The sequence below is a fragment of the Eretmochelys imbricata genome, chromosome 14 (assembly GCF_965152235.1).
Source record: "Eretmochelys imbricata isolate rEreImb1 chromosome 14, rEreImb1.hap1, whole genome shotgun sequence".
NCBI classification, from domain to species: domain Eukaryota; kingdom Metazoa; phylum Chordata; order Testudines; family Cheloniidae; genus Eretmochelys; species Eretmochelys imbricata.
Window position 1 is genome coordinate 33,431,249 of NC_135585.1, and position 19,129 is coordinate 33,450,377.

Genomic DNA, 19,129 nt, shown 5'->3' on the forward strand with positions numbered 1-19,129 from the left:
CATGATCCCACTGAGAGTTACCAAAAGCAGCTACAGCATTTGCTCAAGAAACTTCCTGAAAAAGCACAAGATCAAATCCGCACAGACACACCCCTGGAACCCCGACCTGGGATATTCTATCTACTACCCAAGATCCATAAACCTGGAAATCCTGGGCGCCCCATCATCTCAGGCATTGGCACCCTGACAGCAGGATTGTCTGGCTATGTAGACTCTCTCCTCAGGCCCTATGCTACCAGCACTCCCAGCTACCTTCGAGACACCACTGACTTCCTGAGGAAACTTCAATCCATCGGTGATCTTCCTGATAACACCATCCTGGCCACTATGGATGTAGAAGCCCTCTACACCAACATTCCACACAAAGATGGACTACAAGCCGTCAGGAACACTATCCCCGATAATGTCACGGCTAACCTGGTGGCTGAACTTTGTGACTTTGTCCTTACCCATAACTATTTCACATTTGGGGACAATGTATACCTTCAGATCAGCGGCACTGCTATGGGTACCTGCATGGCCCCACAGTATGCCAACATTTTTATGGCTGATTTAGAACAACGCTTCCTCAGCTCTCGTCCCCTAAAGCCCCTACTCTACTTGCGCTACATTGATGACATCTTCATCATCTGGACCCATGGAAAAGAAGCCCTTGAAGAATTCCACCATGATTTCAACAATTTCCATCCCACCACCAACCTCAGCCTGGTCCAGTCCACACAAGAGATCCACTTCCTGGACACTACAGTGCTAATAAACAATGGTCACATAAACACCACCCTATACCGGAAACCTACTGACCGCTATTCCTACCTGCATGCCTCCAGCTTTCACCCTGACCACACCACACGATCCATCGTCTACAGCCAAGCTCTGCGATACAACCGCATTTGCTCCAACCCCTCAGACAGAGACAAACACCTACAAGATCTCTGTCAAGCTTTCTTACAACTACAATACCCACCTGCGGAAGTAAAGAAACAGATTGATAGAGCCAGAAGAGTTCCCAGAAGTTACCTACTACAGGACAGGCCTAACAAAGAAAATAACAGAACTCCACTAACCGTCACCTTCAGCCCCCAACTAAAACCCCTCCAACACATTATTAAGGATCTACAACCTATCCTAAAGGATGACCCAACACTCTCACAAATCTTGGGAGACAGGCCAGTCCTTGCCTACAGACAGCCCCGCAACCTGAAGCAAATACTCACCAACAACCACATACCACACAACAGAACCACTAACCCAGGAACTTATCCTTGCAACAAAGCCCGTTGCCAATTGTGCCCACATATCTATTCAGGGGACACCATCACAGGGCCTAATAACATCAGCCACACTATCAGAGGCTCGTTCACCTGCACATCCACCAATGTGATTTATGCCATCATGTGCCAGCAATGCCCCTCTGCCATGTACATTGGTCAAACTGGACAGTCTCTACGTAAAAGAATAAATGGACACAAATCAGATGTCAAGAATTATAACATTCATAAACCAGTCGGAGAACACTTCAATCTCTCTGGTCACGCAATCACAGACATGAAGGTCGCTATCTTAAAACAAAGAAACTTCAAATCCAGACTCCAGCGAGAAACTGCTGAATTGGAATTCATTTGCAAATTGGATACTATTAATTTAGGCTTAAATAGAGACTGGGAGTGGCTAAGTCATTATGCAAGGTAGCCTATTTCCTCTTGTTTTTTCCTACCCCCCCCCCAGATGTTCTGGTTTAACTTGGTTTTAAACTTGGAGAGTGGTCAGTTTGGATGAGCTATTACCAGCAGGAGAGTGAGTCTGTGTGTGTATGGGGGTGGGTTTTTGGAGGGGGGTGAGGGAGTGAGAGAACCTGGATTTGTGCAGGAAATGGCCTAACTTCATTATCATGCACATTGTGTAAAGAGTTGTCACTTTGGATGGGCTATCACCAGCAGGAGAGTGAATTTGTGTGGGGGGGTGGAGGGTGAGAAAACCTGGATTTGTGCTGGAAATGGCCTAACCTGTTGCTCACTTTAGATAAGCTATTACCAGCAGGACAGTGGGGTGGGAGGAGGTATTGTTTCATATTCTCTGTGTATATATAAAGTCTGCTGCAGTTTCCACGGTATGCATCTGATGAAGTGAGCTGTAGCTCACGAAAGCTCATGCTCAAATAAATTGGTTAGTCTCTAAGGTGCCACAAGGACTCCTTTTCTTTTTGCGAATACAGACTAACACGGCTGTTACTCTGAAACCTGTGGAGTCTCTGTCATTAGAGGTTTTTGAGAACAGTTAAGTTAGATCCCTGTCAGGGATTGTCTAGATTGTACTTGGTCCTGTCTCAGCAGAGGGGGGTGGACTATATGACCTCTCGAGGTCTCTTCCATCCCTACATTTCTAGGATTCTATATAAATCAGGAACTCCTCAGCTGTGTTCTGTAGAGAGGTGACTAGTCTCATGGTGCCAACTCTCCTCTTTGTTTATAGATTTATTGATTTGTACTCACAGGTGGCTAAAAATGTATGAAATTGTTATTTCCATTTCTTCTGCAGCCCAGCAATTGTGGGGGTCACCACAGGAGTCTTACTGGGAAGTAACCTGCTCCAAGAAACAGTCTCCGGGAGTTTTTCTATACCAGGAGGTAGGTTCTCTCTTACTGTAAAATTCTCATGCAGACAAGGCACGTTGTCATTTCACCTCAGTGTAACCAGTTCAGAGGGATTCTATGGGATGAAGTTTGGGCAGGGAGGGGTTTGTGGTCACCCTGATCAGCAACATTGAGGGGAAGTTGCGCCTTGCCTCACCTCCACAAGGATCGCACAGTGAGATCACTCTCTCATGTTCACACTCACATTGTAACAATCTCACCCTTTCTTCTAGTGTGGATATGGCCTGAGATATAAGGAAGATATAAAGGGAGAAAAATCTTGAGCATCCCCTGCCCCGCCCCCTCCCCACATGCACTGCCATTGCCATGTTTAACAGAATCCCAGGTCAGTTTATATGCCTGCAGAAAGCCTCAGAGCAGTTCACAAATTCGTCTTAGCTGCTGTTCTAATTGTAATCCACTATAAATGCAGGTTTCTGCCTTTAAATTATCTACTTTTTAAATGTTATTTTTATTACTCTTAGCACTTCATCTTTTACCTTGGGTAACATTGTGAGATAATTGTCACTGTGCATTATTGTGCATATTTTTAATAGCAAATAAACATTGAAAATATGGAAACATTGAAAACTGCTTGTCGTTTCAGCCATGATTCTAGTTTATCAGTTCCTGTTGGCACTGCATCATGCATTTTTAATTCAAATTTTTTCGTTGTTTTGTTTTCTTTTTTTATATACACTAATTCTCTCTTTGGGTTCATATGACATCAAGGATGACAGATCACCTGTGCCGGTGTCAAAACTTTGTCAGTTTCCTTTAATCCACCAAGGGGGATTGCCTTGGTCAACTGCTATTTTGCCTCTCTATACAGCACCCTAGTGCTTTTTCACGTGTCATCACATGTGTGTAGAACTTGGTTCCAAAATATTCATGACAGGCCAGATTTTTAAAGGTTGAATGCACCTAGATGCTTTTGAAAATTGCACTATTTGCCTAAATACCTTTAAAAATCTTTCCCTAAGGCAGGGGTGGGCAAACTTTTTGACCCAAGGGCCACATCTGGGAATAGAAATTGTATGGTGGGCCATGAATGCTCACAAAATTGGGGTTGGGATGCAGGAGGGGGTGAGAGCTCTGGTTAGGGGTGTGGGCTCCGGGGTGTCCAGAAATGAAGAGTTCAGGGTGCAGGAAGGGGCTCCAGGCTGGGGGGATTGAGGGATGGGCTGAGGGGGCGGGGATGAGGGCTCCAGCTGGAAGTGCGGACTCTGGGATGGGGTCGGAGATGAGAGGTTTGGGGTGCAGGAGGGTGCTCCGGGCTGGGATCCAGGGGTTTGGAAGGAAGGAGGGGGATCAGGGCTGTGGCAGGGGGTTGGGGCATGGGGGGAGGCTCAGGGGTCCAGGCTCTGGGCAGCACTTATCTCAAGGAGCTCCCAGAAGCAGCGGCATGTCCCTTCTCCAGCTCCTACATGGAGGCACAGCCAGGCAGCTCTGTACGCTGCCCCATCTGCAGGTACCGCCCCTCCAGCTCCCATTGGGTGCAATTCCTGGCCAATGGGAGCTGTGGGGGCAGCGCTTGGGGTGGGGGCAGTGTGCAGAAGAGAGCCTCCTGCTTCCAGGAGCCGCGTGGAGCGGCCCCAAACCCTGCTCTCCGGCTGGAGCGCCAGAGTGGGGAAAGCCCCAGATCCCGCTCCCCAGCGGAAGCTCAAGGGCCAGATTAAAATGGCTGGTGGGCCAGATCCAGCCCACGGGCCGTAGTTTGCCCACCCCTGCCCTAAGGGCACTGTACTATAGTCATAAACATACAGGTAAGGATAGCATAAAATCCCTCCTTTACCTGTAAAGGGTTAAGAAGCTCAAATAACCTGGTTGGCACCTGACCAAAAGGACAAATAAGGGAAGAAGATCCTTTCAAATCTGTGGGGGGAGGTTTTGTTTTGTGCTCTTTGTTTTTGTGCTCTGTCAGGACAGAGAGAGGGACCAGGCAGGAAAAAACCCTCTCCTAAAACCCTACCTGAAATAAGCATCTACGATTACAAAAATTGTAAGTAAAGCAAGGAAATGGGTTAGATTATCTTTTGTTTTAGCTTGTGAATTTTCCCTATGCTAAGAGGGAGGTTTATTCCTGTTTTTTGTAACCTTAAAGTTTTGCCTAGAGGGGAATCCTCTGTGTTTTAAATCTTTTTATTACTCTGTAAAATTACCTTCCATCCTGATTTTGCAGAGGTGCTTCTTTTACTTTTTTGTTTAAAATAAAGTTCTACTTTTAAGAACCTGATTGGTTTTTAGTGTCCTAAAAACCCAAGGGTCTGGTCTGTGCTCACCTTGTTTACCTATTTGGTTGGTATATTATTCTCAAGCCTCCCCAGGAAAGGGGATGAAGAGGCTTGGGGGGATATCTTGGGGAAACAGGAACTCCAAGTGGTCCTTTTCCTGAATCTTTGTCCAGCTCACTTGGTGGTGGCAGCAATACCATCCAAGGACAAGGAAGAATTTGTGCCTTGGGGAAATTTTTAACCTAAGCTGGTAGAAATAAGCTGAGGGGGTCTTTCATGCAGGTCCCCACATCTGCACACCAGAGTTCAGAGTGGGGAGGGAACCCTGACAACTATATTGTAGAAAATCTTTCTCAAAGGCACATTTCTACTTTAAATTTTACAAAACAACCCCCACTATAGCTGAACAATAACAGTTATTATTATTATTATTATTTATTAATCATCATTATCATTATGATTAAATAATAATAAAAACCCTACAACAACTACTAAACTCATTTTAGGTTCTTATTATTTACCTTTTTGTTTCTGAACCTTTAACATGCACTAGCTTCATACTTTTGCTGTTCTCTCTCCCAAAGAATCCACATATGTAAAACAGTAGTACTTTCTTATAATATTCAATAAAGTTTTGGACTTCTAGTAACATGTGACCCCTCACACACACATCCTTTGTAACTGAGAATGTATTAAAAATCCTTAATTAATCCCCAATCCTGAAAAACTCTGAAGTATACACTTTTACTCTTCTATTACTTCATTTGTTGCATACATAAATGTAGATTTTCTGATGAATTGTTTATACTTCTAATTGCATATTTTAATTCCATAGCCTTTTATGTAGGCTATGGAATTAAACATAGCCTACATAATGAAACATTGTGAAATATTTCAGAAACATAAGTTACAGTGCTTTATACCCTTGCGTGGACATGCTCCTGCATAAGTAGTGGCCTTAGGTTTGACAACTGCAGTCAGGGCAATCATAGAAGATTGCAGGAGTCCTTCCCCAAAACACTGTTAGTCATCAGGCCTTTGACCTATCTTGAACATATTAAAAGTTTTGTATAGTCCAGGTGGAACATGCATTTGATTTTTTTTGAAGTCCAGAGAGAAGGAGGGAAGTAGTGGATCACACACCTTAACATTCCTGAGCATTGCCATGTGTAGAAAAGCCTTTGCAGTATTTCACAGGTATCAATTTTGGCCTGACAAAATATCAATAAATGGTTTAAGGTTAAAATTGAAGGTGACCTGGCTCCTTCTCTCTGCTCTGCACTGGTCAGAACACCTTTCATGAGCAGGAGAATGAAGGCCAGATAGTGTCAGGGTAGATCCTGCTGTGCATGCAGAGAGTGTTGGCCTGGCTGTACAATGATCCACTCTTACTCACAAACACAGCATTGCCTTACACCTCTCTTACACTATGCTGGTAATAATAATGAGTCCACGCCTGTGATAGCCACAGAGGTGTCAGGACACATGGTGACAGAATGCAACAAAAATATTTTCAGCTCACTTAAAACATTGTGCTGTTGTGTCTCAGTGTCCATGCAGAGCGCAGGGCTGACCATCTGGCCCAGAAACATGCAGGAATAAGCTGTGGCAGTTACTAAACATATTCTGTGTTTGTTTCTGAAACTGTATAGGATGTTTTCATTGTAGGCAAGCCACATGGCAGGTCACTGACTGTTTACTCACCTGGTACTTGCGCCAATCAGCACTCAAGGTGGAAATGTATGTTATCAACATATCTGGTTAAGACAGCCCTGTGACATCAGTGGCTGATCAATGCAAAAGGATGCACATGTCTGCTGTGAGGAAAGGTTCTTCTGACAACACTGGAAAGTGATGCATTTGGAAAAGAAGGAAGCTGCTGACATTCTTACCAAGATCTGAAGAAGTCAGATGCACACACACTCTTATGGCCACATTACAGAGACTTAGGGCTAGATTCACAAGGAAATGTAGGCACATATGTCTGTGTTTAGGTGTCTAATCTCACTTTCAGGCTCCACTGATATTTCTAAAATTCCTGCCAAACTCTTTAGGTGCCTAAACTCACTCAGAGCCTGTATTCTGAAGGTGAAAGTTTGCCAGGACAGGAGCCTTAGATTCTGCTTTGGAGCAGAAACAGTCAACACGGGTTCACCAAGGGCGAGCCATGCCTGACAAACCTGATTGCCTTCTATGATGAGATAACTGGCTCTGTGGATATGAGGAAAGTGGTGGACATAATATATCTTGACTTTAACACAGCTTTTGATACAGTCTCCCACAGTATTCTTGCCAGCAAGTTAAAGAAGTATGGATTGGATGACTGGATTAGAAGGTGGATAGAAAACTGGCTAGATCGTCAGGCTCAACGGGTAGTGATCAATGGCTCGATGTCTAGTTGGCAGACAGTATCAAGCGGAGTGCCCCAGGGCTCTGTCCTGGGGTCGGTTTTGTTCAACATCTTCATTAATGATCTGGATGATGGGGTGGATTGCACCCTCAGCAAGTTTGCGGAGGACACTAAACTGTGGGGAGAGGTAGATATGCTGGAGGGTAGGCATAGGGTCCAGAGTGAGCTAGACAAATTGGAGGATTGGGCCAAAAGAAATCTGATGAGGTTCAACAAGGACAAGTACTGAGTCCTACTGAGTACTCCTCCCAAGAGAAGGAGGCGGGAGGTGGTGGTCGGGGACTCTCTACTCTGGGGGACTGAGTCATCTATCTGCCGCCCTGACCGGGAAAACCGAGAAGTCTGCTGCTTGCCGGGGGCTAAGATTCGCGATGTGATGGAGAGACTGCCGAGACTCATCAAGCCCTCGGACCGCTACCCCTTCCTGCTTCTCCACGTAGGCACCAATGATACTGCCAAGAATGACCTTGAGCGGATCACTGCGGACTACGTGGCTCTGGGAAGAAGGATAAAGGAGTTTGAGGCGCAAGTGGTGTTCTTGTCCATCCTCCCCGTGGAAGGAAAAGGCCTGGGTAGGGACCGTCGAATCGTGGAAGTCAACGAATGACTACGCAGGTGGTGTCGGAGAGAAGGCTTTGGATTCTTTGACCATGGGATGGTGTTCCATGAAGGAGGAGTGCTGGGCAGAGACGGGCTCCACCTTACGAAGAGAGGGAAGAGCATCTTTGCGAGCAGGCTGGCTAACCTAGTGAGGAGGGCTTTAAACTAGGTTCACCGGGGGAAGGAGACCAAAGCCCTGAGGTAAGTGGGAAAGCGGGATACCGGGAGGAAGCACAGGCAGGAATGTCTGTGAGGTGAGGGCTCCTGCCTCATACTGAGAATGAGGGGCGATCAGCAGGTTATCTCAAGTGCTTATGTACGAATGCACAAAGCCTTGGAAACAAGCAGGGAGAACTGGAGGTCCTGGTGATGTCAAGGAATTATGACGTGTTTGGAATAACAGAGACTTGGTGGGATAACTCACATGACTGGAGTACTGTCATGGATGGTTATAAACTGTTCAGGAAGGACAGGCAGGGCAGAAAAGGTGGGGGAGTAGCACTGTATGTAAGGGAGCAGTATGACTGCTCAGAGCTCCGGTACGAAACTGCAGAAAAACCTGAGTGTCTCTGGATTAAGTTTAGAAGTGTGAGCAATAGGAGTGATGTAGTGGTGGGAGTCTGCTATAGACCACCAGACCAGGGGGATGAGGTGGATGAGGCTTTCTTCCGGCAGCTCGCAGAAGCTACTAGATCGCATGCCCTGGTTCTCATGGGTGACTTTAATTTTCCTGATATCTGCTGGGAGAGCAGTACAGCGGTGCATAGACAATCCAGGAAGTTTTTGGAAAGCATAGGGGACAATTTCCTGGTGCAAGTGCTAGAGGAGCCAACTAGGGGGGGAGCTTTTCTTGACCTGCTGCTCACAAACTGGGAAGAATTAGTAGGGGAAGCAAAAGTGGATGGGAATCTGGGAGGCAGTGACCATGGGTTGGTTGAGTTCAGGATCCTGACACAGGGAAGAAAGGAAAGCAGCAGGATACGGACCCTGGACTTCAGGAAAGCAGACTTTGACTCCCTCAGGGAACGGATGGGTAGGATCCCCTGGGGGACTAACATGAAGGGGAAAGGAGTCCAGGAGAGCTGGCTGTATTTCAAGGAATCCCTGTTGAGGTTACAGGGACAAACCATCCCGATGAGTCGAAAGAATAGTAAATATGGCAGGCAACCAGCTTGGCTTGAACGGTGAAATCCTAGCGGGTCTTAAGCATAAAAAAGAAGCTTACAAGAAGTGGAAGTTTGGACATATGACCAGGGAAGAGTATAAAAATATTGCTTGGGCATGTAGGAATGAAATTAGGAGGGCCAAATCGCACCTGGAGCTGCAGCTAGCGAGAGATGTTAAGAGTAACAAGAAGAGTTTCTTCAGGTATGTTGGCAACAAGAAGAAAGCCAAGGAAAGTGTGGGCCCCTTAATGAATGAGGGAGGCAACCTAGTGACAGAGGATGTGGAAAAAGCTAATATACTCAATGCTTTTTTTGCCTCTGTCTTCACGAACAAGGTCAGCTCCCAGACTGCTGTGCTGGGCATCACAACATGGGGAATAGATGGCCAGCCCTCTGTGGAGAAAGAGGTGGTTAGGGACTATTTAGAAAAGCTGGACGTGCACAAGTCCATGGGGCCGGACGAGTTGCATCCGAGAGTGCTAAAGGAACTGGCGGCTATGATTGCAGAGCCATTGGCCATTATCTTTGAAAACTCGTGGCGAACGGGGGAAGTCCCGGATGACTGGAAAAAGGCTAATGTAGTGCCAATCTTTAAAAAAGAGAAGAAGGAGGATCCTGGGAACTACAGGCCAGTCAGCCTCACTTCAGTCCCCGGAAAAATCATGGAGCAGGTCCTCAAAGAATCAATCCTGAAGCACTTACATGAGAGGAAAGTGATCAGGAACAGTCAGCATGGATTCACCAAGGGAAGGTCATGCCTGACTAATCTAATTGCCTTCTGTGATGAGATTACTGGTTCTGTGGATGAAGGGAAAGCAGTGGATATATTGTATCTTGACTTTAGCAAAGCTTTTGACACGGTCTCCCACAGTATTCTTGTCAGCAAGTTAAAGAAGTATGGACTGGATGAATGCACTATAAGGTGGGTAGAAAGTTGGCTAGATTGTCAGGCTCAACGGGTAGTGATCAATGGCTCCATGTCTAGTTGGCAGCCGGTGTCAAGTGGAGTGCCCCAGGGGTCGGTCCTGGGGCCGGTTTTGTTCAATATCTTCATAAATGATCTGGAGGATGGTGTGGATTGCACTCTCAGCAAATTTGCGGATGATACTAAACTGGGAGGAGTGGTAGATACGCTGGAGGGCAGGGATAGGATACAGAGGGATCTAGACAAATTGGAGGATTGGGCCAAAAGAAATCTGATGAGGTTCAATAAGGATAAGTGCAGGGTCCTGCACTTAGGACGGAAGAACCCAATGCACAGCTACAGACTAGGGACCGAATGGCTCGGCAGCAGTTCTGCGGAAAAGGACCTAGGGGTGACAGTGGACGAGAAGCTGGATATGAGTCAGCAGTGTGCCCTTGTTGCCAAGAAGGCCAATGGCATTTTGGGATGTATAAGTAGGGGCATAGCGAGCAGATCGAGGGACGTGATCGTCCCCCTCTATTCGACATTGGTGAGGCCTCATCTGGAGTACTGTGTCCAGTTTTGGGCCCCACACTACAAGAAGGATGTGGATAAATTGGAAAGAGTCCAGCGAAGGGCAACAAAAATGATTAGGGGTCTGGAACACATGACTTATGAGGAGAGGCTGAGGGAACTGGGATTGTTTAGTCTGCGGAAGAGAAGAATGAGGGGGGATTTGATAGCTGCTTTCAACTACCTGAGAGGTGGTTCCAGAGAGGATGGTTCTAGACTATTCTCAGGGGTGGAAGAGGACAGGACGAGGAGTAATGGTCTCAAGTTGCAGTGGGGGAGGTTTAGATTGGATATTAGGAAAAACTTTTTCACTAGGAGGGTGGTGAAACACTGGAATGTGTTGCCTAGGGAGGTGGTGGAATCTCCTTCCTTAAAAGTTTTTAAGGTCAGGCTTGACAAAGCCCTGGCTGGGATGATTTAATTGGGGATGGGTCCTGCTTTGAGCAGGGGGTTGGACTAGATGACCTCCTGAGGTCCCTTCCATCCCTGATATTCTATGATTCTATGATTCCTGCACTTAGGATAGAAGAATCCCATGCACTGCTTCAGGCTGGGAACCAACTGGCTTAAAGTGGCAGTTCTGCAGAAAAGGACCTGGGGATTACAGTGGATGAGAAGCTGTATATGAGTCAACAGTGTGCCCTTGATGCCAAGAAGACTAACAGCGTATTGGGTTGCATTAGTAGGAGCATTGCCAGCAGATCGAGGGAAGTGATTATTCCCCTCTATTCGGCACTGGTGAGGCCACATTTGGAGTATTACGTCGAGTTTTGGGTCCCTCACTACAGAAAGGATGTGGACAAATTGGAAACAGTCCAGCAGAGGGCAGTGAAAATGATTAGGGGGCTGGGGCACATGGCTTATGAGGAAAGGCTGAGAGAACTGGGGTTATTTAGTCTGCAGAAGAGAAGAGTGAGCGGGATTTGATAGCAGCCTTCAACTATCGGAAGGGGGGTTCTAAAGAGGGTGGACCTCGGCTGTTCTCAGTGATGGCAGATGACAGAACAAGGAGCAATGGTCTTAAATTGCAGTTTGGGAGGTCTAGGTTGGATATTAGGAACAACTATTTCACTAGGAGGGTGGTGAAGCACTGGAATATGTTACCTAGGGAGGTGGTGGAATCCAGTCACAGATTTAGAGTTAGTGGGGCCCTGTGCGCAGCTTCATTTTTGGGACTCCCCCCTCGGGACCCAGCCAGGAAAAAGAACATTCTCTCTTATCTCCCCCCATTTTTCATTCTTTTTTTCTTCATCCTCCTTCTATATTATAAGTAATAGGAAGTAAATGAAAATAAAGTAAGGTACCTTGATTGGGGTAGGGGTGCAGGAGTGGGTGCAGGGATCAGGCTCTGGGCTGGGGCAGGGGAGGAAGTTTGGGTGCAGGATGTGGGCTCTGGGCTGGAACAGAGGGTGCCTTCTCTGGGAGGAAGTTGAGACCCAGTGCCATCCATCTCGCTCGGACCCAGGAGGCACCCAGCAGAGTGATTCCTGGGATCACCGCTGCAACCCATGTTCCTTGCAAGTCCCCAGGGCCTCGGCTGCTGCTGCTGGGGACCCCAGAGCCCTGGCTGCAGGCGCGGGAGGTTTCCTATCAAGGGAGGAACATTCCTGCGGCTGCCCAAGAGACTCTCCCAGAACAGAGACCCCCGCCTGTCCTGGCCCCCACTTACTGGGACCCAGAGCCCTGCTCCCAGGCAGTGCCCCACATGGACAAAAGGTGAGACCTGTCCCCCTCCCCCTTCCCAGGATGCCCCAGGCTGCTCCCAGCTGGGCTGGCTGCGAGTTCCCATGGTTTGCAGTGAGTGTGAGGAATTGGGGGTGGGACAGAGACAGGTGAGGAGCCAGAGGGGGGTGGGAGCGGGAAGTGGGCTGAAGAGGGGCAGGGGGCTCTGAGAGTCAGAGGGCATTGAGGGGTGAACAGGGATAAGTGAGAAGGCAGCAGGGGTAGGAACAGGGATGCAGGGGGTGGGATGGGGCCATGGGGATGTGGGGCTGCGCAAGGGAAGCTGAGAGAATACCCAGGAATCAGGGGGCAGGGGGACAATTTTGGGGCTCAGGGGAACAGAGCTGGAATAGAGGGAAACTCTGAGTGGGGGGTTAAAGAGAAAGAAAAGGAGGGATGTGGGGAGAGGGGCTGTGGGGAGGCTGGAGGGAGACTATGAGAGCAAGCGGAGACTGGCTGGGGAAGGGAGAACCAGAGGGTCAGAGAAGAGAGAGGGATGGTAAGAGATACAATGGCAGCTCCCCCAGCCCATGGAGTAGTGGGGGGGGACTGCCCCGCCCAGCAGCCAGTGGGGAATACTTTCCCCTGAAATGGTCAAACAAGCATTGCGGGTAGATGGGCAGGGGACTTCCCCCTAAGGGCTCAGCATTTACAAGGCAAATATCTACACACACACCCTGCTCTCAATTAAGTTCAGTTACTGTTTTAAATCCTATTTCAATCTTAGTGGAGGTAAATTCAGAAAAGAGAGCTGCAACTTAAAATGGAAACTGTTTTCATTTTTGGCTCTTTGTTTTTAAACTTTATCTTTACATGAGTTTTCCTAGTGTTTTTGTGTCATCAAATAAACACCATTTTTTATGCACAATTTGTTTGAGCAACCTAAAATAACATCTTTGTTTCGTCATATTGGTCATCTGCAGTGAAAGAATACATCTGAAGCCTGGAAATTTTCTTTCAACGCTCACTTGTGTTGATGGAACTGCCAATACAATTTTGGTTGATACAGCTTGGACATGGCCTTTTTCCGATGCTCCCAATAGTTTGGTAGGTTTGTGGGCACCCATGTGGTCATTATGGGCCCCTTCTGAATGGGGGCCAGCATGGCGACGCCATTGGCACCACAGTAAACCTGGTACTGAATCTCAGAGACTTTCTTCATTTTGATCACACACCTCTGCAAGACTATGTATTGCCATACACAGCTCCCTCAGTTTCCTATCAGGCTGTCTTCCTGTACACTGATGTTGTGTACTTCACGCTCAATGCCCATTCCCAGTCAGAGCCTGTGGCAGTTCAATGATGAGACAGAACACAGCTTTATGCAAGCAAGCAGGCTGGTCAGCTGAGATGGGCTGTTCTTCCCCCCGCCTTCCACCTTCTCCTTTTATTATATTTCTCCCCCCTATGCATTACACACTTCTACCGCAAAAAAGATATACAAAGGAATGTATGACGTTGATTAATATACTTATTTACCATCTTTTATCTACTACAATCCTGGTTCTCAGGCCTTGAGCCCAGGCTAAGAAAGCTTCCCACAGTCACTGTCCCTTAATCAAGTTCTCTTGGTTCATATCTAGCCCTTGTCCTTGGATAGAGCAATGTGTGCATTGCTTCTACAAAACAGTCAGGGTGTGCCCTGCCTGCTTCCAGGTGGAATAACTAAAGATGAACCCTTCATCCCCCCGTTTTTTATTTAATGATGCTCGGCCATCTCATGGTAGCCGTCAATTTGTTTTAGCATGCTATTTAACTCCCAGACAGACAAGGACATAACTTGGGGAGCTTTCCAGGGTGAAATTTCACAAAGTCTTAACAAGGAAGGAATACATTGTACACAGCAGCAGCAAAAAATAAGCCCAATGATTACAAACACAGCATAACCAAAAAGCTGTCGTAGCCATTCTAGAGAGGGCAGCCAACCTGTAAGCCAATTCCAAAAACCCTCAAACCCCAGATCTTGGCGTATGTGTGTTGTAAGATTGGCCAATTCAGCCAGTCTAGTTTCTATGGAGCGACTATTATCAGTTAAATTAAAGCAACACATGTGCTGAAACATGGAACAGCCTAGGTGGTGTTTCAGGAGCAGAAAATCAATGGCTGCTCTGTTATCTAAAATTGCATCCCTTAATTCATGTTGCTCGGTGTTAAGTAGGGCAATGGCCTGGGATGTTGTATTAATTGCCTTTGCCGCAAAGCATGCCAGGTTATTTACAGTTCTGGCTGAATATATGGCAAGCGCGGGGACCCCAGCAATAGAGGCCGCTAAAGCAGTACACTCAGCACGGCGAAAAAGCTCAACATCTGCAATACAATCATCTGAAAGGGGTACACTTCTTTCACTACATTTTTGACCGGCAAAAGGCAATATAAGCGTCATTCTACTAAGACAGCAAAGGGTGCCATCACTTAAATTTGTGGGAATATAATTAAAGGTGCGTGAACCGCAGGTAAAAAACCATCCTGATGGTAGGATGATATGGCCATAATTGCATGAAACATTAACAGCATGGGAACAATTTAAAAGGGGTTGAGAAATTTTTCGACAGCCCAAGGGCATCTTTGTACTAGTGCAGTTAACTACACGCGCACAGGTGACATTGTCAGCCCCGGCCGGATACGGTGTGTGGAGGGATATAGCCGTGCGAGGCAGAGTATAGTTGGCCGGGCCCCAATTAGCCATACTAGAGTACTGGGAAGAGAGATTCGCATAAGCAGAAAACATTGTCTTATTCTCCATCTCTTCAGGATGATGACATACTGGAATAAGGCATGTACCTAACAAATCTCCAGCTGCTACAGAATTAGATAAACAAAAGTGGGTAACATTTGCTATTGAAGCCAATCTTTCCCATATGTTATATGTCATTCGGGCCCGTAACGGAGGAAGCTCTCCCGAGCCAACCCCTACAGGAAATAGCAGGCAAAAAAGGCACACAATCATCACAGAATTAGCAGTGATTTGGGCAAGAATCGCCACAAACAAAGTCTCAGGAGTCTCTGGCTGTTGATCTGCTGCCAGTCTTCGTTGGGCCGCGGCTACCAATGCTTTTACTGCTCCCCATGTCACGGGCCGGTTTGGGACACTACGCCTCCTCCGTTTCCGTCCCGTCGTTGTCGACTCGGGGGGCAACGCGGTCTCCTCCAAAGTCAGCTGAAACTCTGGTACGGGATTCAACAGCCCCTGGTGCCATGCCATGCTGTTTCAGTGCCGGTCGCACACACCGGGCTGGAACCCACAACGGTCCTGCAGGAAGAGACACAGCAGCATATCCCCGACCCCAAGTGATTAGAGGTACTGGGCCCAGCCACTGCGGATTGGGCAGCTGACGGTAAAAGACACGCGGTCTTTCCAGTACCTCAGATTTGTGAAAATGCCGATCCGCAGGGGTCTGCTGATCTGCGTTCAGCGTTAAATTATTTAAAGTAAACAAAAGGATATGCATTTGTTGTTGAATGTCTCCTAAGGTTCGGAGACGCAGCTCCCCTTGTTTTAATTGTTTATCAAGCAAGGTTTTGAGCGTGCGATTGGCACGTTCAACAATGGCTTGGCCCGTGGAATTATAAGGGATCCCGTGTTTAAGACGGACGTCCCAGCGGGCACAAAAGGTGGAGAGGGCTGTGGAGCAGTAGGCTGGGGCATTATCCGTTTTAAGCTGGCTTGGGCAACCCATAACAGAAAAGCAGGCCAGCAAATGGTGAATAACTTTGGCAGTGGCTTCCCCACGCTGTGGGGTTGCCCAAAGGAACCCCGAATAAGTATCAATGGAAACATGTAAAAACGAATAGGGGCGGAATTGTGGCACGTGAGTGACATCTATTTGCCATAGCTGATTCGCCGCGGTACCTCTGGGGTTAACGGCATAAGAAAAGGTAGGAGCAGCAGCAGCACAGTGGGGGCAGGAACGAACAATGGAACGTGCATGATCAGCAGGAATGTGAAACTGCCGGGCCAAAACAGAGGCAGACTGATGAAAAAAGGCATGGCTTTCAATGGGGTCAGAAAAAAGGGAATTTACCTGACCACGCAACGCGCGATCGGCGTGCGCATTGCCCTCAGTGAGTGGCCCGGGCAGAGGGGTATGACTGCGAATATGAGCAACAAAATAAGGGAAATGACGAGTGGCAATAAGATACTGCAAAGACAAAAACAGGCGAAGGAGGTCCGCATCAACCTGAGGGGTAATGAGGGCAAGGGGTAAATGATCAATTACCTGACAAACATAATGGGTATCCACAATTAAATTAAAGGGACAATCAGCAAAAAGTTGAAAGGCCAAAATAACAGCAGCCAATTCTGAACGCTGTGCGGAACGCTGAGGCAGTGTAAAACGAGAATGCCAACAAGGGGGGTCACCCAATTGATAAGTGACTACACCTCGGTGTGGAGAGCCATCAGTAAAAAGAGTGACAGCGGAAACAATGGGTTGAGAGCGGCTAAGACGATGGACAATTAGGGGCACCTTTTGGGTAATGACCAACCGAGGATCTTTTGGAGGATTGTAAGAAATCTCTCCCACATAATCACAAAGAGCAACCTGCCAGGCCAAGGAGGTGTGGCACAAAGAATCAAATTCAGTACGGGACAAGGGGAGCACAATGGCAACTAAATCAGTGCCAGTGAGTTGCACTGCACGGTGGCGGGCTTTACGAACAAGATCAGACAGGGGATCTAAATATGGATAAATATTTCGAGGAGGGGTGGATGAAAGGTATAGCCACTCTGTAATAGAGACGGCTGTGTCTGTACGGGGTACAAACAGAGCCGCAGTTGGCGTATGAGGGGTGGCAAGAAGAACCAACCGTAAGGGACGGACCTGTGGGAGTCTGTCCACAAACTGCTAACTCAATGCTGCATTGATCTGTCGAATGCAGGCAATATGCTCCTCAGTGATGGCAATAACTGCACTCGGTGCCCGGGCTCCACGTAGGAGCTCGAATAACGGCTGCAGCATTGAAGTGGGGAGGCGAAAGTAGGGGCGAATCCAATTTAAATGACCCAAAATCTGTTGTAATTTAACAAGGGTTAAGGGTTGAGGTAGAATTAATTCCGGACGAACCGGAGCAGCATAGGTTTGTAAAACCTTATGTCCGAGGTAGTGGTAGGGATAAGAGCGTAGGATTTTTTCTGGTGCCACTAACAGGCCATTTTGGCCGAGAATCTGAGACAAAGATTCAAGCTGTTGTGCCGTGACCCGGGGACCACTCAGCAAAATGTCATCCATGTAATGGTAGACCTTTAGCGAAGGGTACCGGGCATGGAAAGGGGCAAGGGCCCGATCCACAAAAAGCTGACACAAGGTTGGACTATTTTGCATTCCCTGGGGCAAGACCTTCCACTGATACCTTTGAGAGGGTTGCTGATTATTATATTGTGGCACCGTAAATGCAAAATTTTCGCGATCTTGTGGGCAAAGGGGGATGGTGAAAAAACAATCTTTTAAATCTAACACACAAAGCTGATCGGTTTGAGGAATTAAATTTGGATTTGGTAAGCCAAACTGCAAGGGGCCCATAGGTTGGATGCGTTTATTTATTTCCCTTAAATCATGTAACAGCCACCAAGCACCCGATTTTTTCTTAATAACGAACACCGGGGTGTTCCAGGGACTAGTTGAGCTCTCCAATCGCTGTGCTTGCAAATGCTGCTGCACAAGCGAATGAAGCGCTTTTAGCTTTTCTAGAGGGAGGGGCCACTGGTCAATCCATACGGGCTCTAAGGATTGCCATACTAAGGGTAATGCGGAGGGCACGGTGGGTGAGGGAGGGTTTTGGGCCATCAGATATTAATATCGAGGGTGGTGTCCAGCTTTGTAAGTAAATCACGGCCCCAAATATTGAGGTGGACAGGGATCACAAAAGGGCGGATAGTAGCCAGGGTACGGCCTCCTGGTTTAGAGACTGTGACCCAAGACAAACTCTGACGCCCAGGTTTACTACCCCCGATCCCCCACAACTCTTTAGAAGGAACCGTAGGCCAACTGACTGGCCACTCCGGATCACGAATCACCGTAACGTCAGCTCCAGTGTCCACCAGCCCTGTAAAAGGAGCATCATTTAAGAGAAGTGTTAACTGAGGTTTCGAGGGGCGGACTGACATTGTCAGAACAACAAGTGGAAAGGACGTGCTGTGAGACGGCGAGTGAGACAACGTTGATCCAAAGCCGCCTCCGCCCCGAGTGCGATCCTCGGCAGCTGGCACCTGATAGGGGACTAAAATCAATTGTGCAATTGACCGTCCACGTGGGAGCGACTCACCTTCAAGGTCTGGAAGCCCGGGTTGGGAGGGTATTGGCTCCAGGGTGATAAACAGTTCCTGGCTGTTGGGAAGAATGGTTTCTCCCTTGCCTGGTGTGTGCAGTCTTCAACCTGCCCCTCCTCCTCATCTTCCTTGTCCCCAAAATCCTCATCCCTTTTGCGTGAAACTCCCTTGCAGGAGTCCACGTACAGGTGTGGGGTAGTTGTAGGAGCACCCCCGAGAATTGCATGCAGCTCATCATAGAAGCGGAATGCCTGGGGCTCTGACCCCAAGTGGGCATTTGCCTCTTGGGTTCTTTGGTAGGTTTGCCTGAGCTCCTTAAATTTTATATGGCACTGCTGTGGATCCCTGAGATAGCCTCTGTCCTTCATGCCCTGGGAGATTTTGACAAATGTTTTGGCATTTCAAAAACTGGAACAGAGTTCTGATAGCATGGATTCCTCTCCCCATACAACGATCAGATCCCGTACCTCCCATTTGGTCCATGCTGGAGCTCTTTTGCAATTCTGGGACTCCATCATGGTCACCTCTGCTGATGAGCTCTGCATGGTCACACCACGGTGGCCAAACAGGAAATGAAATTCAAAAGTTTGTGGGGCTTTTCCTGTGTACCTGGCCAGTACATCCG